The sequence below is a fragment of the Rhinolophus sinicus genome, chromosome 2, assembly GCF_057876585.1.
Source record: "Rhinolophus sinicus isolate RSI-liver-muscle chromosome 2, RSI-T2T, whole genome shotgun sequence".
Taxonomy (NCBI): domain Eukaryota; kingdom Metazoa; phylum Chordata; class Mammalia; order Chiroptera; family Rhinolophidae; genus Rhinolophus; species Rhinolophus sinicus.
Genome location: NC_142502.1, coordinates 135,409,600 through 135,434,949, shown reverse-complemented (window position 1 = coordinate 135,434,949; position 25,350 = coordinate 135,409,600). Strand labels below are relative to the sequence as shown.

General features: G+C 35.1%; 1 protein-coding gene across 3 annotated transcripts in view; it reads left to right on the top strand.

Annotated features, from left to right (window-relative positions):
* LOC148758918 (uncharacterized) overlaps positions 1-25,350 on the top strand; it is a 933,397-nt gene that overhangs the window by 794,263 nt on the left and 113,784 nt on the right. For 2 of the 3 annotated variants that reach the window (XR_016020439.1, XR_016020438.1), the window contains 2 exons: positions 13,798-13,901; positions 17,146-19,953. The exons of the other annotated variant lie outside the window; for it this stretch is intronic. The gene's annotated coding sequence lies outside the window, so the exon portion shown is untranslated. Of the gene's footprint in view, positions 1-13,797; positions 13,902-17,145; positions 19,954-25,350 lie in introns of those variants that run through there. 3 annotated transcript variants of the gene reach the window in all.

The following is a 25,350-nucleotide window of genomic DNA, read 5'->3' as shown; positions in this document are numbered from 1 at the left end:
CATATATGAACAAAACCAAATTCTGCATCTTTTCTCCTTTTGTATTCTAGAACCTGTTTATTTGCATCAACATTTACTCAGGCCATAAACATGGAAGAACACTAGGCACCTTTCTCAACCACACCCATTAGGTCACCTTGTCCAGTCAATCGTATTTTTATCTCTGCACTCCCATAATCATTGCCATAGTTGAAGTTCACATCATTTACTTTACGTGTACTCACTAATGGGACACTAAGATTAATCATATCGATCAGTATCTTTGTTTAAATCCTCATCATTTCCCACCTGAAGTTTTGTAACTACTCCCCAGTTGGGATCCGTGTTTAATCCCATCTTGTTACCAATACAAGTCCAGTCACATGATTTATCTACCAAAATGGTCCTATATTTATGAAATTAGTTCTATGTAACTTAGTACAACATGCAAAGTTCCTTATATTTTATCCCATTTCCAACCTTTCCTGATATATTTTCCTTCCATGAACATCAGTCTCATGCTTCCAAACTCTAAGCCGTATTGAATTTCCCATTTCTGAATGAGCCTTCCTCTCATATCTGTGTCGTTTCCTTTTTATCTACAATTTCTCTGCTTGGAATTCTCTCCTCATTGCTCAAGTCTTCAGCACTTCAAATGTTATCTCCACTGTTTACTTCTCTGATAAAGCCTTCTATGTCCCCAAGGAAAGTCACATATTTCTTGTTTCTTATGTGAGCTTTCTGTAGTGTATTTGAGTCCTGCTTAAATTTTTTTTTTTCCCCAACAGCTCACAATTTTAAACAGGGCCACATTAGCAACAATGCTTACTATTTCTTTGTTCTCAACTTCTATTTCAGGAACTTCATCCTATTGCTGACCCCTTATTACTCTTGCTGTTCTCAGTTATGTCACATCAGCCTCCACAAATAAGGCATTCAGCTCAAATATACTTTAAAAATAACAATTTCTATGACCTGCATGATTTACTGAGGTTGATAGCAGAGGCAAAACTATGTTTAATTACTCCTTCTACCTTTACACAGCAGAGTCCGCTGATGATTTTTATTCCAGCTTAGTTCTACCTCAGTTTCCAAGTAAATCTTTACTCAAGTGGCTAGCATAAAAACACATGCAGGGGAGCTTAGAAATAAGCTCTCCAGCCAGATGGTGCTTTAGTTTTCCTAGCATGAATGTCATGTTCATTCATTGCTCCCAAGAGTTCCCTTACTTTATAGTTAAACTTTGGACAATGTGTACCCAGGAAAATCTTCATGCGCACACTCATTAAAGAAATATCATTACACACCAATGGTGGGTCCACAAGTTGCAGGTTTCTTTTATTCCTGATTTAATATTTTTACATGCAAGAATAAGCCAGTAAATGTTTGTTAAAATATAAATGATGACTATATCAATCTGTTTGGAGTGAGCGAGCTATGGAGCCACATCAATAAGATTAGCTTCACTTTTATGATTTTTCATCGATGGCCAACTTGGCTGATTCCCCAGGTTTTTATCTTCCCCTGTTTCCTATTCTCAGCTCTCTTTTATACCCAAATTCATGGCATCTCCCATTAACTTCTGGATAATCAGACTTGGGGACCATCAACTTCTACTTCCAGCATCATAAACTGAGCCTATCATCTTCTTGCTATGGGCCGATACTGACCATTAACCTTCCTTCAATTTTCACTCTCAGCCTTCTGTCTATGTTTCAAATTACAGTAAGCTCGGAGATAGACAAGTATTGCAAAGCAAGTCTTAAATAGATTGTGTTATTAGTGGTGACATAGTTTGTCATTGTAAAAGAATAGACAGTTTATAAATCATCTGTCCCAATCTTAACTCATTACAACCAAAACTATTCAACTCTGTTTTTTAAACTGCCTAGATGTTATAAAATTCAGTGGGGAAAGAAAACAACATATGAAAGTTAACTTTCAGTTTATTTTTTGTTAGTTTATTTAATTTATATTACAAAAAACTTTTAGTTTGGTTTTAGTATTTTTGATTCATACATAAAGGTGAATATTTCATTTAAAAAATCCTTTGGTGCCTCATATAATTAAGAATCTGTAAGTCTAAATACAGTTTAGAAATTATCACCCTACTGATTTCTATTAGTTTATATATTACCATATATTCATGTTACCATATAAAATGTTTCATGTTTGCAGTTCATAAAAATTAGCACTAGATCCAATTGTATTTACAGTCGACCCTTTAACAACACAGGTTTGAACTGTGCAGGTCCATTTATATGCAAATTTTTTTCAATAAATGATGTACATGAATTTTCTGTTCCCTATGACTTTCTTGATAATCTTTCTTTTCTCTAGCTTACTTAGTTGTAAGAATACCATATATAATATATATAGCACACAAAATGTGTTAAGTCACTGTTCATGTTATCAGTAAAGCTTCCGGTCAACAGTAGACCATTATTAGTTGTTAAGTTTTTGAGAAGTCAAAAGTTATTTGTGGCTTTTCAACTGTGTGGAGAGTTGGTGCAACTAACCCCCAAGTTGTTCAAGGGCCAACTGTATATATGGAGATTGAACTCTATATGCAGAGAAATCTTTTAAATTTGATCATTCATCATTACCCCCAGATCACTTCTTTCTAAACCAACATTCAGATCCTGGGATAGCTCCAGTGACCTCAAGAGAACTTGAAATACCATTGAAGACACTAGTGTACCATGTGAAAGAGCATGGTTTGAACTGCTTTCTTTTAGAAGACCTGCAGATATAAATTGCCAGCAAAAAGCAACCATTTTGTCCTAATATTAAATATTCCCTTTAGCATTAGTTTTGTTTTTTGTTTTTTGTCTTTTTCTTGAACTGGTCTCCAGAAAGAGATTTTTACTTTAAGAGTGAAATACAGCATCTAAAGCAGTGCCAGAAAAAAATATTTCACAGAGTTATTGCCATTGCTACTTGGCTCTCTTGTCAGCTACTCATTTTAAACTATCAGAATTTTATTAGCTAACTTCCCAGTCTTGCTCTATTTATCAAGCTGTGCTTGGTAAGGTGGGAGAAGCTTCCCAGTGTATAGAATTTCCATGACACAATCAATGGCTAATAGCTACATTGAATTAAAAATAACTATTGGATTGCTTACAAAACATCTGATAAGGTATAATAGGTTAATTTGATTTTACAAATACATTATCTTTAACCCACTTTCCAAGTTTACTTGTATACTGAACATATATTTTAGACTTGCTAGAGATCTGCAAAATGAATCTCAAATTTGACTTTTGTGTATCAAAACAAGGTTAGTTCGGATTTTCATGCTGAGCTATATTTTATGGGACACAGAAACGTGATCATATCAAAAAGTCACAATTAAAACTGTCTTAGACCCAAAAAAGGCTCAGTTATTGCCTTTCAAAGTGTTATTAAGGTAGAGAATGCAGAAAACAGAGTCTTTTTTTTTTTTTTTTTTTGCTTATTTCCCCCCTTACAATGCAAGTGATAAAGTGGAAACTTTGTCACATGCAAGTACACTAATAAGTTAACTAATTGCTTATTTTGGGCTCATTTCAAAATCACTGCTCAGCTGTTGGTGATCAAGAGAAAATGTAAAGCATGGACCTTGTGGTCAGTGAGCTCAAAATCTCAACAGAGATGAAAACCAGATCTTGAAAATCTAATGGTTGAAGCTAGGAACTAAATTAGATAGAAGGATGTGGGCAAGCAAAATTTTTATGCAGATCAGAGAGAGAGGTACTATATTAGGTTGGTGCAAGAGTAATTGCGGCTTTTGCAATTTTTAATCTTTTAAACCACAATTACTTTTGCAACAACCTAATATCAAGGGAAGGTTTCTTGAAAAAAGTTAGAACTTAGGGTAAGCTATGAAGACCAAATTAAAAGGAAAGCTTATTGAATGGCAATAAGTAGTAGGTGATTCCTAGTCTTAAAGTCAAACAGGCTCTTAGAATTTCTCAAGATTTTGTTATGTCATTATTATATCAGTTTAATGCACTGTGCTACATACTCAACTGTGAGAGAATTGAACTCTGGTTCTTGCTGCCTGTATGAACATGCGTCTTTAACAGTTTTAATAATGTAAATACAAGTATTTGTATTTATTTTTATGAGTTTCTCTTACACGAAACACACATACATAAACATTTTTAAAATATATACACATTTCTTTCCCTTTTAATTTTCTGTCATTTGGTTACCGGAGAACGGAATCATGGTACTATCACAGGAAATAATTCAAGGACGCACAAACAAAGCCAAGAAAGAGTGGATTTACTAAAGGAAAGAAAGAGAGTACACTCCCAAAATAGTGGGAGTGGGCAGGCCAGGAGGAGGGCAACTGCCTCAAAGAACAAAGAGGCTTAGGATTTTATTTGAATGAGGGTGCAAAATATTCAAGATTTAGGGGTGGTGTTATAGGCTTTGCCAAGGCGGGTCCTCACTGACTATTCCTTCCCATTGGGAAGCGGCATTCCCTTCCCTTTACTTGGCCCTTGTTGAAACTGTCATGGTGACACAGGAGGTGGAGATTTTTCCCTGCCTACAATGCTAATAGTATTATAATCCTTTACAATTAGCTAAAGTTCACCTCGAGGGGCAAGATGGCGTCCTGAGTCACCAAAATCTGGCTCTAGCCAGTCTGGTAGCTGCACCTGTTTTTAAGAATGATCTCATCTCCTCTTTCCTTTGTCTTCCTTCACCTCCTCCTTCCTTTCCTCCCCCTTTCTCCCTGCGGCCCCATTCTTTCTGCCTACGGTAACAATTTGTATTCAGATTTTATTTCTTTGGTTATTGTCTCAAGTTATTTGATTAGGGAGGATCCAGGAGTAATCTCATTACAGATGTGCTTTCTTTGTCCATTGATGTTTTTAGAAATTGGATTTAATCCCTGTAGATAGAACATTCTCTCTTCAGTTAGTGAAGTCCCCAATAGATCCTATTGTTTTATAGCAGTCGCTTTGTCTGCTGAAGACTTTATTCTCCTGCTATCAGTGTTTTTAAATTCTAACAGAAATTAATTTTAAGAGTTTGAAAATATTACGGACCTTATATTTATCTAGGTTTAAAATTAAAGATGAAATATCATTTAGCAAATTAATCCTCTGATAAATGACTACACAAAATTTCTTCATCCAGTTACCCTAATCTCTACCTGTAAGCTTTTGTTTTTTAAAATAATCTTGGAACTTTGGCTTAATGTATTGTTAAATTTTTACATAAAATACATTGTCATGGAGGAATTACTTATGCATTTTCTTATATCTATTAGGCAGAAGGTAGGCACGAAGGACAGAAGGGATGAGTAATAATATAACTGGCACTTTGCACTGCCCAGGTCCACTCCCCATAAACTGATTTTGCGGTTAGAACGTCCTGAAAAGAGGGAAGTAAAATCCATCTAGAATTATCTGTTTTTTTTGACAACTGTGCAAAATGGTAAAACTTACCCTTGGTTTAGCCTAGCCTCATTATAATATAGTTACAATAAATTGGCATTGCACTTTTAACCACCCCTGTGGGTTTTACTGAGTAAGGTCATGTGCAGAAAGAAATGGGTTATATAACCTAGACGTGTCAATGAAATGACCGAAGTGTGCACGTCACACGCAGAGCTAGCCCAGAGCTAACAATATAAAATTCAAAGCCCAACCCCTGCAGTGTCATTGTCTCTCTCAATTTGGCCTGTGCTTCCCTTATAACACATCTAATAAACTTTCCTTAGGCTATACCTTCATGTTTGCTGATCTGTAATTCTTTACTGCGTCGGCAGAAGGACCGAGCCATTACTCCGGTAACATATCCATATTTACAAATGATTTAGTCTATACTATGTTTAAGAATTTAGTGCCTCACTTTTCTATTAATGGATCACTTACATTTTTTAATCTATTGGTTTATGGTAGTACTTATTTAAGCATAAGTATAATTGTTTGCTTCTGTTCCTGTTGTCATTGTCTCTTAAAAATCACTATCTTCAATATATTTGATGTCTTTTGTCTGTCCCACTTGTCTATTCTATTTTGATGGTCCTTTTTCTCTTTGCTTTTTCTCCTTTTCTTTTATCTTCTGTAGAGAGTCTATAATTTGTCCTCCATGCTCCTGATTCAGTTATTTTCTCTGATTTTTTAAATTTAGCTTTAGTTCACTTAAAATCTGTCTTTACTCCACAAAATTCTTTTGTATCTTTTTTGCTTTTATTCACATCATGTGCTTTCCATGTTTGATCTCACATTTGTCTATTGCTTCATAGACTATGTTTCACTGAACTTTATTGTGAGTAAAAAATATTGTAAAAATGTGTCCTCTCTCTTTCAGGTGTTATATTTATCTCTTTCCTTTGGGTGGCAAAATATATTGTAGACTTTGGTTTTTTTGTGGGTTTTAGGTTCCAAAGACTTTTCTTCATTTGAGGGAGATCTATAATGGTCGTGTGTGTGTGTGTGTGTGTGTGTGTGTGTGTGTGTGTGTGTGTGTGCTGTAAAGCAGTACAGTATATTCTCCTTGATTTCTCCAGGTAATAATAGAACTCTCCTTACATATACTTAACCAGTGAGGTGGTTCATAGATCAATTAAGAATAAGAAAAATAAAATATTTCATGTGACCTTAATTTATTTCTTTTCTAATGCTCTCCTTTTCTTGATGTAGATCCAAGTTCCTGACCTGTGCCACTCTCTTTCTTCTTGAAGAATTTATTTTAACATTTCTTGGAAAGCAGTTCTGCTAGTGACATACTCTCTCAATTGTTGTTTTTCTGAGGAAGTTTTTATTTCTCCTTTTCTTTTTAAGGGTAATTTCACTGGATACAGAATTTTAAGTTGTTGAGTTTTTTTCTCTCAACACTTGAAGTATTTCAATCCACTCTCTTCTTGATTGCAGTTTCTGAAGAGAACTCTGATGTAATTCTTATCTATGCTCCTCCATTGGTAATCTTTTTCTTCTCCGGCTTCTTTGAAAATTTTCTTTGTCTTTTATTTTCTGCAGTTTGAATATCATAGGCCCAGGCTTAATTATTTATTTTTCCTTTATCTTGTTTAGTGTTCTCTGGCTTCCTAGATGTGTGCTTTGGAGTCTATCATTAGTTTAGGAAAGTCTCAATTATTATTGCTTCAAATACTTCTGCTTCTTTCTTTTTCCTCCTTGTGGAATTCTTATTATGCATGTTAGATGTTTTGTAGCTCTCCCATAGTACTTAAATCTTCCAGTTTTTTGTTTGTTTTTTGTCTTTTTTCGCTGTTTTTCAGTTTTTGAAGTTTTTATTGACATATCCTTAAACTCACTGATTTTTTTCCAGCAGTGTCCAGTCTATTAATGAGCCCATCAAAGGCATTTTATTGTTTTTGTCATAGTGTTTTTGATGTCTGGGATTTCCTTTTGATTCTTCCTAGAGTTTCCATCTGTCTGTGTATATTATCCATCTGTTCTTGCATGTTGTCCGCTTTTTATATTAGAGCCCTTTGTATATTAATCATAGTTGCTTTAAATTTCTGGTCTGATAATTTTAACATTTCTGCCATCTCTGTGTCAGGTTCTCATGGTTGCCTTGTCTCTTCAAACTGAGTTTTATTTTTGTTTTTACTGTTTTTTTTTTGTTTGTTTGTTTGTTTGTTTTCTTTCAGTATGCTTTGACAATTTTTGGTCAAAGCTGGACATGATGTCCTGTGTAAAATGATCTGAGGTTTTATGCTTATTTGGCTGGGGGTTTAGCTATGTTTACTATTGCTGTGGCTGTAGGTGTCAGAGGTTAAAATTTCCTCTGGTGACTTTATTTTTGTCTTCCCTATTGTCTTTGGGGTTCTATAGAGACTTATTGTTAACTGAAGTCCTAGATGTGTGCAGTTCTTTCATTTGTATTCCCCCGTTATTATACAGGACCCCTATTGGTAGGTAGTAAGAGGCGGGAAGGAGCTCATTATATAGTCCTATAAATTATTTCAGTCTTTTAGTGAGTCTGCACCCTTGGGCTGTGACTTTTACAAGTTCTTGTCAGCCCCTTACCCCCCAGTTGTGGCACAAAGACTAGAGAGGGCTGGAGTTCAGTGTTTCCCTTCCTTCACTTGAAAGGCTAGTAGGGGCTGGAGATGGCTATTTTTCTTTCTCCATATACAAGGCTAAAGCAGGATACAGGTGAGTATTTTCCTTCTCCTAGGCTGGTGAGGCTTGGGTAAAATCCCAGTCATTTAGGCTCTAGTGAAATAGTTAGGGTTTTGTTGTTGTTGTTGTTTTCTTTGTTTTTAAGGGTAGGCCTTCTTAAGAAGAACAGAATTTTCTCCTTCCCCATGCCAGAAGCAGGAAAGGATTTTTCTTCGGTCTTCACTGTGAGAGTCTGGTAGGACTATTGGAAGTAAAACTCATAAAAATATGGGGGCCACCCTAAAACTGGGCACCCCTCCTCTTAGAGTTGTAAACTCCTAAAGTTGTTCACATTCAGCCTGCAGCATTTTTCCAAGCACAGTTTAGGTTTTCCTACCCTGACACTGGTTCCCATGGAGGTGTCTACTCTTGTTAGTTATGAGTCTCTGAATCTGCCTAAGTGTCCCTCCAATTTTTAAAACAACAGTTGGACCTGTGACTTCAATTAAAAATTACATCAGGGACAACCTTCCCACTGGAGCCTTTTTTGTTTATTGGTATTCTTTTGCGTGTTTTTAGCATCCTAGGTCATGTGTTTCTGAATAATATTTAATCTCAGTCAACTTGGTGATAAGTTGGGTACTCCCTTTCTGTCCCCTTGGGCAATAATCCAAATGAGAATGTATGAGTGGTATTCTATCAGGATTTCTTGTAACTATTTTCTGTTAATTCTATACAGCTTTCTTGGTTAGGGATTTGTAAATCAACCTTCATATTTCCTCAATATCACTACACTAGTTCTCATCAAAACTATTCCATTCTGTGACATTCAATTAGCCCCCTTTCTGAATCTTCATTGCTAAGAAAACCACCTGTCAACACAGACCACACACACACACACACACACACACACATCCGTATTCACATATGCATATATATTTTCATAAATTGCAGTTATATAATGGAAAAGGGGGGTAGTTGGAGGGTAAACACCTGTGCTCAAGTCAGCATCTTTTCTAAGTGTCCTCAAATCTCTCCCATAATGTTAAGTAGCAGAATGGAAATCCCCAGAATACCTTGAGAAACTTAGTTATACAGAAGAGGAACTCCCAATTTGGCAGCTATTACTAGAGGACAGCTGAGTTCCATTGGGCCATGCCTTAGGGAAAATCAGAGAGTGGTGCACATTTTAAGATATGATGCCTCTGCCAAGTTTTAGGACAAAAGGCACCGTCAAGTAGATTCACTCACTTTGTCATCTAAGGGCACTCATCCACAGCACAATATGGCACATATTGGGAAAAATCATGTGGTAAATGTTGGCATGGGGCAGGGGTTTGTGAGGTGAGTTGCGTAGAGCCAAGTAGGTTTAAATAATAGTTTTGTATACAGAAGAAGAAAAGATAATGTTTACTTGGAATGTGATGGTAACCAGTAAATGCAAACCCAGGAATATAGGAAAAATTACACAGATTCTGAATGTAAGCCTGTAATCGCTTTTATTACCATAATCTCCTCAGAGGCTCAAAACTAACATAACAGGTTGCAAACACATTCTTTTCATTTGGCATGAGCATAAGCCCATGATCATAAAAGATGTAGCATGCTTTCAAACAGGTTGAAATAATATTTAACGGACATTTGTTAGCAGTTCAAACTCCTAAACACTAAAAGAAAAAGAGGATCATGGACAAGACTGGCAGTAAGCAGTTGAGTCCATGTTATATTTATTGGACTGCTCCTGAAGGCTTTAGCTGTGCATGTTGGTTATTATGTAAATAGTTGCTGCTGTTCTGACTGTAAACAGGTTTCACGTTTGTAAGTCTTTATTAAATATTATAATTATTGGGTCTGGTTGAGTAGTAGGTAAAAGTATATGGTTCTGAAACTTACCCCACCAGAATGAAGGAACTCATGGGTTAAGTTTTACAATGAGATATATATTCTTACCAATTATTTGAATCAAGTAATTAAGACAAGGCATTTGTTAGAAATAGAAAACACATTAGTTTGAGAGAGAAATTGTGTACGTCTACCTCTATCTGAAGCAACTACCCAGGGCAACCACCTCTACGTCTACCTCTATGAGACTCTGCTTAGTTGGGTCCTAAGTTTCCATTTAAAAGTAGGAGGTTGTACTATATAACCAGTTCAAAATTTTTTTCATTTGGTAGCTCATCAAAATATATGCCATGTTTTTGATAAAACAAGGGATTCTTGATTCCCATCTAGACCAACAAGAACAGACTATTCATCCAGGAATTAATCCATTCATATACATATATATTTTTTCTTTTCTCATTTTCTTTCTTTAATTTTCCTTTTATTTTTATTCTATAAGTGATTTTGATGCATAATCAACATTGAGAGCCCCTCCTATAAATATCTTCTAAGTCTTAAATGGATTAGTGTCCAACAGGACATTAGTATTCACCTGAGTTTCCTAGCTATATGGTATATCTCAAGAGAATAAAAACTAAACTTAGGAAGAATCTGAAGCAACTACCCAGGGCAAAGATGGTGACAAAGAGCAACAATGAAAATTTAAGTAGGAAAAGGGTTATGGAAAATTTGAGACAATTTCAGATATCTTAAATGCCCAACAGTGGTTCTGATTTGAAGAACTAGGATTGGGGGACATGCCAGAGTATTGAAACTAGATATTTTCAAGATCTGATGGAGTTTAGGTAATTAATAAAGATTATTAATTGATGGAAGACAAGGGAAGTCAATGGCAAGTGTACAACCTTAGGAGAGAGCTGTAAAGTCCAAAAAAATAGGACAGGGTCTAATGAGATGTCTGCTTAACCAGACATCCCTGGAGGACAGATAATAAATCTCCATTAGTGTTTCCCTACTCTGAAGCCACTGTAGTTGGGAAAACTCTGTGTGTGTGTCTGTGTGTGTGTGTATTGGGGGGCGGAGCACGGGGGGAGAAGGTGGCAGGGGAGCTATGTTAAGGAGGAGGAAGTGTTAGATTTAAGAAAACATTTTCTAAATTAGTTCTAAAATGCCAGAAGGAGGATCTTAATTAGGTTTTGGTATTTCAGCCCTAGATCAAGAAAGTTTCTAAACTCTCTTATCTAACACAACAATTTATTTCTTTTTAACCTCTCACATCAAGGAATCTAGTTAAATATTTCTCAATTATCTCCCCTCATCTCAAATCCTCATTTGCTCACCCCAGTTTAGATCCTTATTATCTGGAGCCTGAACCACTGCTCCAGCTTCACTCTTGCAGTCCAATTCATGCTCCATGCTCAATAGGGTATTTTTTAATGCAAATATGAGATATGGCTTAAAACTTTCAATTGTTGCCTATTACCAACAGGGCAAACATCCTGTTCAATGTGTGGCTGGTCCTTCATCATGTGCCTGCTTCTCAAGACTCTTTTGCCTATGCCCTCCATAAGGGCTCAGTACTATTCAGGCTCATCCACTTGACCAATTCCTCTGAAGACTCCATCTTGACATGGCAGGTGAAAGCTAAAGAAAGATAACCCCCCAAATTAGAATGAGGGAAGCCAGTCTTCCAGGTATTAGGATGGGAATGCTAAGTATAATTTGGTCAACCCCTCCCTGAGTCACAGAAGGCCCTCCCTAGTCATTCATGAATCCCCGTCAGGGCCAGAAAGGCAAATTGCCCTTTAGGCTCTTGTTTGGTTGGGTTTTAAAGACTAGCTGCAGCATCTCTGACTCAGCACATTACCTTAGAGATAAGGATATGAAGAGGGGGTATTGTTCAATTTACCCACCAGTAAGGAATGCCTAGCTGCATTCCAGGACTTACCCCAAACTTCTCTCCTGAAGAGAAAACTCTTATTCCAAACCCCATTTCATAAAAGGTTGACTATCTGCTGAAGATGTGCCTAAGGTCGTTGTAAATACCAATAGTCAAGGCAGGGTTCTCTGAGTTACTGAAGCCGAAGAGGTGAATATCTATTGAAAGGGACTCGTAAAGAACCCACAAAAAATTGTGCTGCCTTGCGTTAGGAGGCATTGAGTATCAGCCATGTTGCCTCAGGACAAAGTGATGATCCCAATTGCAGAGATATGAAGTTGTGAAAGGAAAATGTATGGAGAAATAGTAAACACATTTTTTTACATTAATTCCTACTCCATGCAATTGTGTGCTAATATTCTTTTTCCTCGTGGTGTTACTAGGCAAATAGAAATTGACAACTATGTCAATCATCTTTTTTTCTTTTATTGTATTCCTCTGTGATGTTCGTATGACCATATATTTGATACCACTGAATAGTTCTTATTTGATCAAAACTCAGAAGTGGGGAGAGAATTATAGGTTTTTGGTCCCCCATTCAGACATCTGATTACAAAGTATATCAGAATTTATACATTGACTTATATATTCTGTTTCTAAATAAAAATAGAAAACTTTTTTTTTTACTAAATCTCCTTTTTTTTCACCTTGTCTATGGAAAGGATACACTGACTGGGAGACCCTAGTATGTATTTTTATTCAGTAATTTTGAGATGATATTAACAAACTGGCACTCTGGTTGTAAGCATTACTTTCTACATCTATACTGTAGCTATCTTTCAGATTTCTCCTCAAATCCGTTTATATTTTGAATAGTTTTAAGAGAAGTTAAAAGTTTACTAAAGATAAAAAATAAATTAATATGATTTCTAAAGTCTAGGAGCTCCATTGTTTAACGGGTATACTCCTCCTATTATTTGAATATCACAGTACACGATCTGTGTTACTTTGCAATGATAATTGTTTATATAGTAATATGTGTAACACTCTTGCATATATTCCAAATTTTGATCCTTAAGAGGATGTTATAAATTCAGCAGGGCAGATGTTAGTCCCATTTTACAGATGAATAAATTAAGATGGGTTTGAAGATTGGCCTAAGGTCACTGTTCAGAGATGTTCCACTTAAAAGATAGCCTAGACAGAGTAAAATTATTCCAATTTATTGAAGAGCAAACCTGATTGGCCCCTCCTTAGTCACAAGTCTAAACCTTGACCAACTAGCTACAGCCAGAGAGTGGAATTGTGAGGCAGAAATATGGCCCAGCCCTTCAGGAGCGGTGAGTAATTAAATAGGCCACCCTGTAGGTGACCACAATATACAACTAAGAGATGTTTATAAGTGAGAGCTTAATATATTTCTGTGTTAGAAGAAACTTGAATGCAGCCAATTTTGACATGGTAGAGAGAAATATCTCTTAAAGGACTGTAGCTGCGTACAGACATATCCATTAACACTTATATAAAATAAATCAAGAAATGCAAGAAATATTGTACAGAAAATCCATTTAACTACCAATAATAATAGCACAGGCAAAACAGTATCCTGATAGAAGATGATTTGTTGTAACAAATTTTATAACCAAATTTATATTCAGATTTGATCTGTTGATAATACTGAGACTCATAAATGGTTGCTATATTCAAATTTCATAGCTAAGTAATGAGTCTCAATATTATCACCAGATCACTAAATTCTCATTACATGTTACCTAAAATCAATATCTGTTATACTGATAATAAATTATAGTTTTTTGTTTATTTCTCCCATACTCTACACTTATTACTTTTTTGTGTGTGATTTAGGGAAAAATGCATTTAACATTTGTAAATGATTAAAATGATAAATTACTGTGTGTAGAATTATTAAAATTCTTTACTTCCTTATTTTAAAGGCCTGAATATTCACTCCATGTTAATGATGACCAAGGTTAAGTATTACCATTGATATGAACAACTATTTTTTAGGTCATACCATAATTGATGAATACGGGAAGTCATTCCATAATTTATGAATAAAACCACTGGATGGTATTGGTAATCATCAAAGATCTAGATGGCTTAATGATAAGGTTTGTATTAAAGTATATATATATATATATATATATCATAGATAGATAGATAGATAGATAGATAGATAGATAGATTGATCTACTTATCTGTCTAGCTAATGCAGCTTATTAGAATGAATATTACAAACTATGTGTTAATACCCTCTGTCCCTTTTCAAAAGTGAACATAAAGATTTCTCTATAACATCTCTTTTTATAGTGTGGTCTCAACAATGTTCATGTACTAACAGAACATATTTCTCACCCCAGATTTCTGAGGTGAGAACTAGTGAGAAATTTGTATTTTTAACAAGCTCCCCAAGGTGACCTTTATGTGTACTATAGTTTAAAAGCTATTTGCTGACAGTCAATATAACTGAATTTATTTTCAAATTCAGTTAAGCAAAAAAAAAAAAATAGACTGGGGTGACAGGTTGTGTTTCACAACCTTAAATATTAGTGTGTAAAGAAGGACATGTGTTATGATAGGAGTGGGCAAAAAGCCAACCTCATTAAATTCTGACTGGCTCCCTGCCTGATTTCCCAGTGACCTGGTCATATTTTAAGCAATTCATCAATCAAGAATAAATATTTAGTGAGAATGTGAGGCATGCTCAAGGTGTGGTGTGATTTCTTCTGGTCCCTGGACATATGGACATATGTTATATTTGCATGATTGATTGTGCATGATATCTCAGTATTGCTCCACTCCTTTGGCAGGACAAAAACACTGTTACACCCAAATTGTCCTCAACAGGCTACTTAAGAAAGAAGAAAAAAAAATACCCCAACTAAATAAATGAGTCAGGTTTACATTAGGCAAATCCAGTAGGACTAGGTTGAATGTGGCTAAGGTTTCAAACCATTTCTGTGATGAACACAAAAAGCCTGGGTTTTAACAGCATTCTCTGAATATTTTTTTATCACATTGACTAAACCATCTATTTGAAATTATACTGATTTTTAAAAAATATTTACTATATAGACCAGCTCAAGTTTTAAAAGCAAAGGATTTGGAATCCAGTGGTCTGGGTTCAAGTTTGACTGAGCTTCTCTATATGTCCCTTTAACATGTGGATAATAATAGGTTCCGTATAGGATAATGAAGAACAAATGTGTTATTGTATCAAATAGTGAAAAAGTCTTGATATGGTAAAGGGCTATACAAATATTATTTGAAAAAATCAACTGTCCCCGTGACAAGACTAAATTTTAAAGCTTGTCACTTACATGAGGGTTTTAATAACATGCCATGTGAAAACCATGGGGAGTCAGAAATTGGCAGGCCTTTTGGCTCAATGTGTAGGAATTTTCTAAGGAGAGGCTAGGGCTAAGATCCAATTAGAGTAGAAAATACTCAGCAAACAACAGGCGAGTGTGATGCTAGAAATACCTTGTGGAGTTTCACTACCCTTGGCTATAATATGTCCACGATAATTTATTATAGTTATTTCTTTTGTCATTCCTGGTGTATTCCCTTGGTTTCCTTAAATGTATCCATTATTCACTACCAAGTAGTACTGCACTAAGCAATTTACCTACAATAATTTATTTAATCTTCATAGCACCAATCTGAGAAAAACACTAAACTGGCTCCATGTTCATTTATGAAGAAAGTGAACTTCAGTAACAAGAATTAGCTTGTCCATATGTATGGAATTAGCTTGTCTATGTAATAGAAAGGAAAAGATGAAACCTGAATTTTAAACAAGAGTATCTTTTCTCTAGAATTCACACTGTGAAGTACCTCATTATCATTCCTCCGAGGGTTTTTAATTATTTTAAATGACATATTAAAAAATGTTAATTGTGTTTTATTTACATTTTCGTAATTTTCATGTATTTTACATTTTTCTCTTTTTTTATTTTACATTTTTTCTAATGAAACACTTTTAACAATTTAAATCAGGTCCCTCATATATTGAGTTATAAGCTCTAAAACTGGTTCTCAGAAATAATTCATTTTGTCTTTAATATAGAATAAATGGATGACACAATTTACATTTAAAAATATTGATGCTTTTAACATTTTTTTAAAATGTCAATAATATATTTGCATTTACTTTCCGGGTTAAAGACTCCAAAGGTAATTTTCTTTCTGAGCCTTACTCCTGTCCCCCAAAATAGCCATATAGAAAGGATAAAGTTTCAAGAAATTTGCTTATCTGGCAAGTCAAGGGACATTAGAGATCCATGATGAGAAAAGGCCCAGGCAGAGAGGGACAAGGAAACAACTAGGTGAGCCCTGCCTATTACCGTGTTTCCCCGAAAATGACACCTAGCCGGACCATCAGCTCTAATGCATCTTTTGGAACAAAAATTAATATAAGACCCGGTCTTACTTTACTATAATATCTAACTGGGTCTTATATATAATATAGCATAATGTAATGTAATGTAATGTAATGTAATACAATAAAATACAATATAATATAACACTGGATATAATATAATATAATAAAATACAATATAATATCATATTATACTGGATATAATATAATATAATACCAGGTCTTATATGAATTTTTGCTCCAAAAGACGCATTAGAGCTGATGGTCCGGCTAGGTCTTATTTTCAGGGAAACATGGTACAGCCGTACGGACTACAAGGATTAGTAGGCAAAGGTAGACCTGGCCTCTTATAAGTAATCATGCATGCTGAGCCTACTGAGTCTCAGCCACTCCCTTACTGCAAGTGGGTAGCATGGCCAAATATGATCCAGTGTACTGGAAATAAATGATGTTATTGTCTAAATAAAACACAGAATATAGTCTAAATATGCTTTTTACACTATGACTGTTGATTCCAGTCCTAGTTCTATCATTTACTTACTGAATGATTTGAAGGAAGATACTTAAATCACCTATATCTAAGTTTCTTCATAAGTAAAATGGGGGCTCATAATAATATCTACTTCATTGGATTATTGAGAAGAGAGAATGAGTCAATACATGATAAATCGCTAGCTATTGTTTTTATGACATATTTTTGTCTATTCTACTACAGATCATACTACATGGAAAGATGAATTTGGCACAATGCTTGACACAAAGATGGTGCTCAGCAAATGTCATTGAATTAAATAATATATTTAAATGTCTTCCTGTGAAAATACTTAAGTATTGATAAAATATTGTTATTTTTATTATATGAAATTCATATGCAGTTAAAAACAATTCACATACAATCCCACCCTTATTGGATACGGGTAGGAATGTTTCTTTCATTAAAGACAAAGCTAAAACTGACTATTATATATTTTCAGGAAAATACCACATCTGATGAACTCCAAGATACATGAATCTTTAGATTTCCAAAGAAGAGCTTTGATGTGAAGGAGAGATTTGGCTCTGAACTGACTGCTGTCTTGTAAAGGAATTCTGAGCTACTTGTCTGACAAATCACTACTAACAGAAGTGCTTGGCTAAGACATGATTTGTTGTAAATAGTAGGACTGTCTTCCAAAGCAGGTCTTGTAGATTTTAAACCACAAAATCAAGTTCAAGAAAAACTTTGTGCTTTATTGTATTCTCTCTCTCTCTCTCTCTCTCTCTCTCTCTCTCTCTCTCTCTCTCTCTCTCTCTCCCCCCTACATTATATCCTTCTAGATTATAGTACTAGAGGGATACAGAATAAAATCTTTAAAAACTAAGAGTACAAGCAACCTTGATCGCATAATACCCACTCCATTTTTTCAGAAGTTTAGCCCAAACTGGTACATTTGGAGTAGTCCCTATCACACACTTCAAACCTTGAGAAATGGCCTCCAGCACTTCTCTTTGTTATGTAAATATCCTCCCCCTCTACCTGAAAGAGACAGCTTGAGTTTACTGGAATCCACCAGCTCTCCTCCAAGTGATAAGGAACAGTGCAAGGCTTGCATATGTTCAGTACCATCCTCTAGAGCTGAGAACGCTGAGGGGCTCCCCAGCCCCCTGCACAGCCTCAGTTGCCAGCAGAGTTGCTGCCAGTGTCTGTTGCTGTTTCACAAGTCTTCCTTATTGCTTGTTCTTTTTCCACAAAGGCATTGTATTTCATGAAAGAAGCCGGGTCTGGCAGCAAGGGACAAGAAAGTAGAAGGAGAAAATACAGTATTTTTGCTTTCTTAGAAACAAGCTAATAAGAACAGATGTGCAGCAGTTTTGGTGGAAGCATTCTCTAGCCCAGGACTGAATTATGCAATTTCCTCTGCTATCAAATTTACAGTCCCTTGGGCCAAGGAGAGACCTCATCCATTAGTTAGGATATTAGATTAGGTGACACCATAAGTCTTTTCCCATTCAAAACAACACTAATTTAGAAATTAAATCAAACACATTGGTGTTTTCAGCAAGAAAAGGAGTTTGATGTGTCCATAGTTCTACATGAAATTTACTAGATAGATTTGCATATGAAAAATTTAGTCAAATGACTTCATTTTACTAAAAATAAAACCAAAATCCAAAAGGTGAAGTGGCACAGATTTAGGATGAGAATTTAGATCATCAGATTTCCTGTTTAATGTTCCCTCTATAAAACTTCATCAAAATTTCAATGGACTATATTTGGTAGCTTGTGGAAGGGGTAATTTAAGATTTAAAAAAAAAAAGAGAGAGAGAGAGAGAGAGAGAGAGAGAGAGAGAGAGAGACCTTTCAGAAGTTACTGAAATCAGTTTCATTGACTTTCTGTTTGTGGAACTCATCCTGTATTCATCTTTAAATGCTCAATCCAAGGTACAGGCTTTTGTAGTGCTGGTTTATTCCACTCTACGCGGGGATGCTTATATGAGAGGGGATAGAGTAGAGATGTCCAATCCCACAGGTTACAAGTATAATACATGTCTCAAGATAATCTCTGGATAAATTTTATCTCTGGATGGTATTTTATTTATTTTTATTAAAATAAAGCTCACACACAATAGTATAACTTGTTTTATACTTGGAACTTTGAACCTCTTATTCTCCTTTCTCTCCTCCCACCCCTGCCACACACACTTTTTAAAATTTTCAATTGCAGTTGATCTTCAGTATTATTTATGTTATTTTCAGGTGTACAGCATATGGTTAGACACATATATAATTTAAGAAATGATGCCCCTAACTAGTCTAGTACCTATGTGGTACTATACATAGTTATTATCATATTAATTATATTCACTATACTGTACCTTAAATCCCATTGACTACTTTGTAACTTCCAACTTGGATTTTTTAACCCTTCAGGTTTTTCACCGTGCTCCCTCCCCCTTCCCATCTATCACCCTGATAGATCTAGTACCTGTCTGACACCATACATATTTGTTACAATATTGTTGACTATATTTTTTATGCTATACCCTACATCCCCATGACTACTATGTAGCAAACAATTTGTACTTCTTAATATTTTCCCCTTTTTCACCTGCCCCAAACCTCTTTCCATCTGGCAGCCATCAAAATGTTCTCTGTATCTGAATTTGTTTCTCTTTTGTTTGTTTATTTTGTTCTTAGAATTCTATACATAAGTGAAATCATATGACATTTCCCTTTCAATGTCTGACTTACTATACTCGGCACAATACCTTCTAGGTCCATCCATGTTGTCACAGATGGCAAGATTTCTTTCTCATTTTTTAGTTTTAGGTGTACAAAACAATGTAATACTTAGACATTTATTCCCTTCACAAAGTGGTAACCACCCCCCAGTCTACTATCCCTCTGACATCGTATACAGTTGTTACAATTCCATTGACTATATTCCTTATTGCTGTATCCCACGTCCTGTGACTGTGTATGCTCGTGTGTGTGTGTGTGTGTGTGTGTGTGTGTGTGTGTGTGTCTGCACGCATTTAATTATATTTGACATTCAATATTATTCAGTTTCAGCTTCAGGTGTACAGCACATTGGTCAGGCATCTACACAGTTCATGAAGTGGTCTTCCTAACAAGATAAATGCCCATCTGACACCCTACAAAATCTTTATAACATTATTGATTATATCTCTCAAACTATAGAGTGAATATATTGTGATATAAAATCATGTAGAATAAATATCTTGAACAGGTTCTTAAAAATTTGGAAGCAAAAGAACAATAAAACCGTTTCAAAATATAATCCTCAGCTGCTTATCATTACCTAAAATACCATCCAGAAATGTCTGGTCAAGATGGCCAGGTAGGTAAACACTGTGCTTACCTTTTCTCAGGACCACATCAAAATTACAATTCAACTACAAAACAACCATCATTGAGAATTGCCTGAAGTCTTGCTGAACTGAAGCCCTATAACTAAGGACATAGAGAAGAAGCCACCTTGAGACTGGTAGGAGGGACAGAGACATGGAACAAGCTGATCCCACACCCGAGTATGAAAATTAAAAACTGGGAGGGATATCTTGGCTATGGAGTTCCTTCCCCTGGAGGAGTGAGGGGGTTCTAGTGCTACACCAGTTTCCACAGCCCAGGATTCCAGTGCTAAAGAGAGAAATCTCTTTCAGAGATTTTTCTCTAGTGTCTCAAATTTAGGAAATCTAAAATGAAAGTTTCCTTCCAGACTTCTTTTTAGGCATCTGGACTGATCTAAAATGCCTGATAAAAATAGAATCAATGGAGACAATCATTATAGTGTCCCCAGGAAGTTAAGACGTAATTGTCCAAGTTTTCCTATGTATAAATCATGAAGTTCAGACAGAAAATCAGTCTTTATGAACTGTAGCCAGTTTAGAGCACCAGATCTTTATCAGATAGGACATTTTATCCTTAGCTGAGCATATATACAGAATGAATATGGGATACATAATTTAAATAGGTCTGGTCAAGAGTAATAAGATATAAATTGTCAAATAAATTGTCAAATAAGGCATTACACACCAACCTAGTTTTATTCTCCTAGCATGGGGTAAACAATTCCCCGAGAAGACCAACTTTATCTGTCAATTTAGTTTAAGTTACAGTGCAGTAACTGACAACACCAAAATCTCAGATGCACAACAGAGCTTTTCTCTTTTTTCTCTGAAATTATATGTCTATGATGAGCTGGCTCTGATTCTGTTTCATGTTGTCTTACTCCAGTATGCAGGCTTACAGAGGAATTCTTATCAAGGACATGACCAACCTCATATAGAACATATATAAGCTCTGACAATTAAGATCACAAACTCATCTTAGAAAAATTGCTACCTACATCATTGCTGAATATCACTACAGTCTCTTTCGAAGGACTCCCTTTGGGAAGCTATGCACTGATGCTAGTGCCTAGTCCACCTTTCAAAGCAATTTTGGAACTCTTTTTCCGGAATGGCCATCAGAGCTGTCGTCGTATTACACTTGATGTCCTGAATGTCATCAAAATGTCTTCCTTGCAGCATTTCCTTTATCTTTGGGTAAAGAAAGAAGTCATTGCGGGCCAGATTAGGTGAGTAGAGAGGGTGTTCCAATACAGTTATTTGTTTACTGGCTAAAAGCTCCCTCACAGACAGTGCCCTGTGAGCTGGTGCATTGTCATGATGCAAGAGCCATGAATTGTTGGCAAAAAGTTCAGATCCTAATTTTTTTCATGCAACATTTTTAGCACTTCCAAATAATAAAGTTGGTTAACTGTTTGTCCAGTTGGTACAAATTTATAATGAATAATCCCTCTGATATCAAAAAAAGTTAGCAATATCGTTGCAACAAGTTTGTGAACTTAATTGTCAGAACTCATAAGTTGGAGTTAATACAGTAAGTATTTGTAGGAAATGAGAATCAACATTTTTTCTTAAATCTCACTACTAATTGATAGGCCAAAGTAAGTTTTTTGTTCATGCTGGAGACCAAGAGACCTGGGATTATACTCTAAAGGGATGGTCACCACAATAAAGGACACCCAAGAAGAAGTAACAAGCATGTTGAGGCATAATTCAAATTAGCACATTGACCTATGTCAGAAGAGGGATGACTTACTATTGGAAATATCATGTAGCCTCACTTCCCCTCCCAACAGAAATAACTATGAAACTAATCCCTGCCCCCACCTCACCTCCCCCAAAAAAGTCAAGACTGACTGCCAACTGAATTCCAGACTCTTGACTAATGGAACTAGACTTAGAAAACAGATAACCAACTAATAATTTGTGTAGCATGACAATGTGTTCCAATTTTCCAGGGATAATCTTCTACTTTCAAATGTATCCTGGGATTGAATGTTTAATTTTTTTTTTTTTTTTAATTTTTTTTTTAAATAATAAGATGTTGTCGAAAAAACATGTCCCAGATTGCTGGTCAATTATATGCTCATTCCTAGGGATATGTAATACCTCTCTCTCTCCATGTTTATGTCTCAGAAATACAGGTTCTAAAACCATCAGGAATTAGAGAGCCACTGACTTACCCTGGGGTGATATCTATGAGGGTCTAGAAGGGCTCTTTTCCCCATACATCCATGGTCTAGTATCTTTCTGCATTTGGGTAGAAACAACTAAACAAAACTGAACTGTCACTATTAAGCCAAGCAGAAGGAGGGGAGAAGTGGTCTAAAATGACACTCTAAGTCCAAGTGAATAAAGGAACATTCTGTGAAGATCATCTCTTTGTCTTTCTTTAAGTGTGAGTGCAACAAAGCCATGTGGTAAGAGAGCAGAAAATGATACCTTTTCACAAAATATGAGTAAAGTGGATAAACCCTTTTCAAAGGAGAATGCGTTGATGTTACTTTAAAATTTTTTTAAAAAATGTACATATTATTTATTTCAGCAATTTTCCTTCTAGAAACTCATGCTAAGTAAATAAGCTATAAGCCAAGACTTACAGAGGCAGTTACTTTCTATGCCATTTTTAGAACACTTGAAATGCACTAAACACAGTACTAAGCACTTTGTACACATTTTTTATTTAATATCGACAACAACGTTAAGAAGTCTGAATGACCATCTCCTTTTTTCAGGAACAAAGTCTGTAATCTAAAGATATTTAGTAACTTATTCCATAAGAAGTGGGAGAGTAAACATTTCAATCCAGGTATGTCAATCTGGATATATCACAACAGATTCCCTATGTTGCTCTCAGAAAATTACATATTCTCTAAAAGGGGAAAAATAACCACCTATTACCTACATTATAGTTCATATACTCTACAAACAGATAATTACTGTCATTAAAAACAATATTTTAGAAGAGGACAACAGCAAAAATGGCAGAGTAAGTAGCTCTAAGAATTTATCCATCCACAAAATAATGAAAAATTAAGCAAAAACTTTTTGAGTCACCTACGTGAGAGCTCTGGAAAAATAGTTAAAGGCTTACAGCAATCAAGTCAACACTGAATGAAGAAAAGGGTAACTTGGAAACTGTAGAAATGCCTTGTGGTATTTTTGCTTGTATTTGTCCTAATACTTCTTGGCTTGACCGCAGGGTTGAAGATGGCAAGCCTACGTCCCAGCACAGAACCCATGTCTCTGGTTCCACAGGAACAGAATAGACATTATTCTCAAAGAATTATTTTTATCTGTTCTAACATGCCTGGGGGTTACTGACATAAGATGCTTGATTCCATTTTGCCTGACATAGAATTTATACAGTGTGGAAAAGTGACAGGCATTACACACACGTGCGCGCGCGCGCACATACACACACACACACACACACAGACAAAAAGAAAAATTGTAAGGCAAATGAACAACTTAATAAGGCCTGTGGCTAAAGATTACAATTTATAGCAAGCAATAAAATGTCTAAACCCTGGGAATAAAAGGAGGGGGAGAATGTTTGTTTGTTTGTTTGTTTGTTTTCAAAAGTACCCATGTATACTAGAAAATTGTGAGAGCTATATGCATTCCCAAGGCAGAGTACATACTTATAAAAGACCGGATAATAAGACTAAGCTTTCACATTTTATTGATCTGAGGTGAGAAAGTATGAATATAAGTTTCACAACAATATTACAGAAAAATCACTAAACAAATAGCTACAGAACACAACAAACAAGAAAAACAAAGCTTGGATAGAGGATAATCTAATTTCCAGAGTTATCATATTATATCACTTAAATGTCCAGTGTTTTACACACACACACACAAAAAATTACAAACTGTGAAAAGAAACAAGGTCATATAGCCCATTTATAGAAGAAATCATCAGAAACTATTTCCAAAGAAACATAGGCATTGGATTTACTAGGCAAAGACTTTGAATCAAATATGTTAAAATAATTTAAATAATACAATAAACCAAGTATATCTATCAGACACATACAGAACACTTCACCCCCAAACACTTTTCAAGTGCACATGGAACATTTTCCAGGATAGACCATAAGTGAGGCAACAAATTAAGTGTCAATAGATTTAAAAAGATACATATTATACAAAGTATCTTCTCTGACCACAACAGGTTAAAGTTAGAAATCAATAACAGAAGTAAAACTGGAAAATTCACAAAACTGTAAAATTGAAAACACATTCCTAAACACTCAATGGACCAAAAGTAAATCACAAGAGACATTAGGAAATACTTAGAAATAAATGAAAATAAAAACACAATATACCAAAACTATGGGATGCAGCAAATACAGTGCTGAGAAGGAAATTTATAGCTATGAATGTTTATATATTAAAACAAGAAAGAGCTCAAATCAGTAACCTAATTTTATAACTTAAGAACCTAGATAAAAAGAAGAAAAAAGTAAACCCAAATGTAGCAGAGGAAGGAAATTATTTATAAAGATTAGAGCAGAGATTAACAAAATAGAAAAACAATAGAGAATATCAATAAAACCAAAAGTTGGTTCTTTAAAAAGATTAACAGAATTAACAGAATTAACAGAAAAGACAAACCTTTATCGAGATAAACTAAGAAAAAAAGAGGAAAGATTCAGATTAATAAAATCAGAAATGAAACTGGGGACATTACTACTGGTTCTTTGAAAAGATTAACAGAATTAACAAAAAAGACAAAGCTTTTTCAAGATAAACTAAGAAAAAAAGAGGAAAGATTCAAATTACTAAAATCAGAAGTGAAACTGGGGATATTATTAAGACCATGTTTCCCTGAAAATAAGACCTAGCCAGATAATCAGCTCTAATGCGTCTTTTGGAGCAAAAAATCATATAAGACCCAGTCTTATTTTACTATAATATAAAACCTGGTCTTAATATAATATAATATTATGTAATGTAATGTAATATGATATAATACCGGGTTTTATATTAATTTTTGCTTCAAAAGACGCATTAGAGCTGATTGTCTGGCTAGGTCTTATTTTCAGGGAAACACAGCAATTCTACAGATATAAAAAGGATTATCCAAAAGTATTCTAAACAATTGTATGGCAAAAAGTTCAATGGACATTCTCCTAAAACAATAAAACCAAACAAGACAAAAATCACAAAGAAATTTTAATGGACCTATAACTAGTAAGGGGATTGAATCAGTAATCAAAATTCTCTCAACAATGAAATGCACCATACCTAATGGCTTCACTGATGAATTATACCAAGCATTTTATAAAGAACTAACATCAATCCTTCTCAAACTTTTT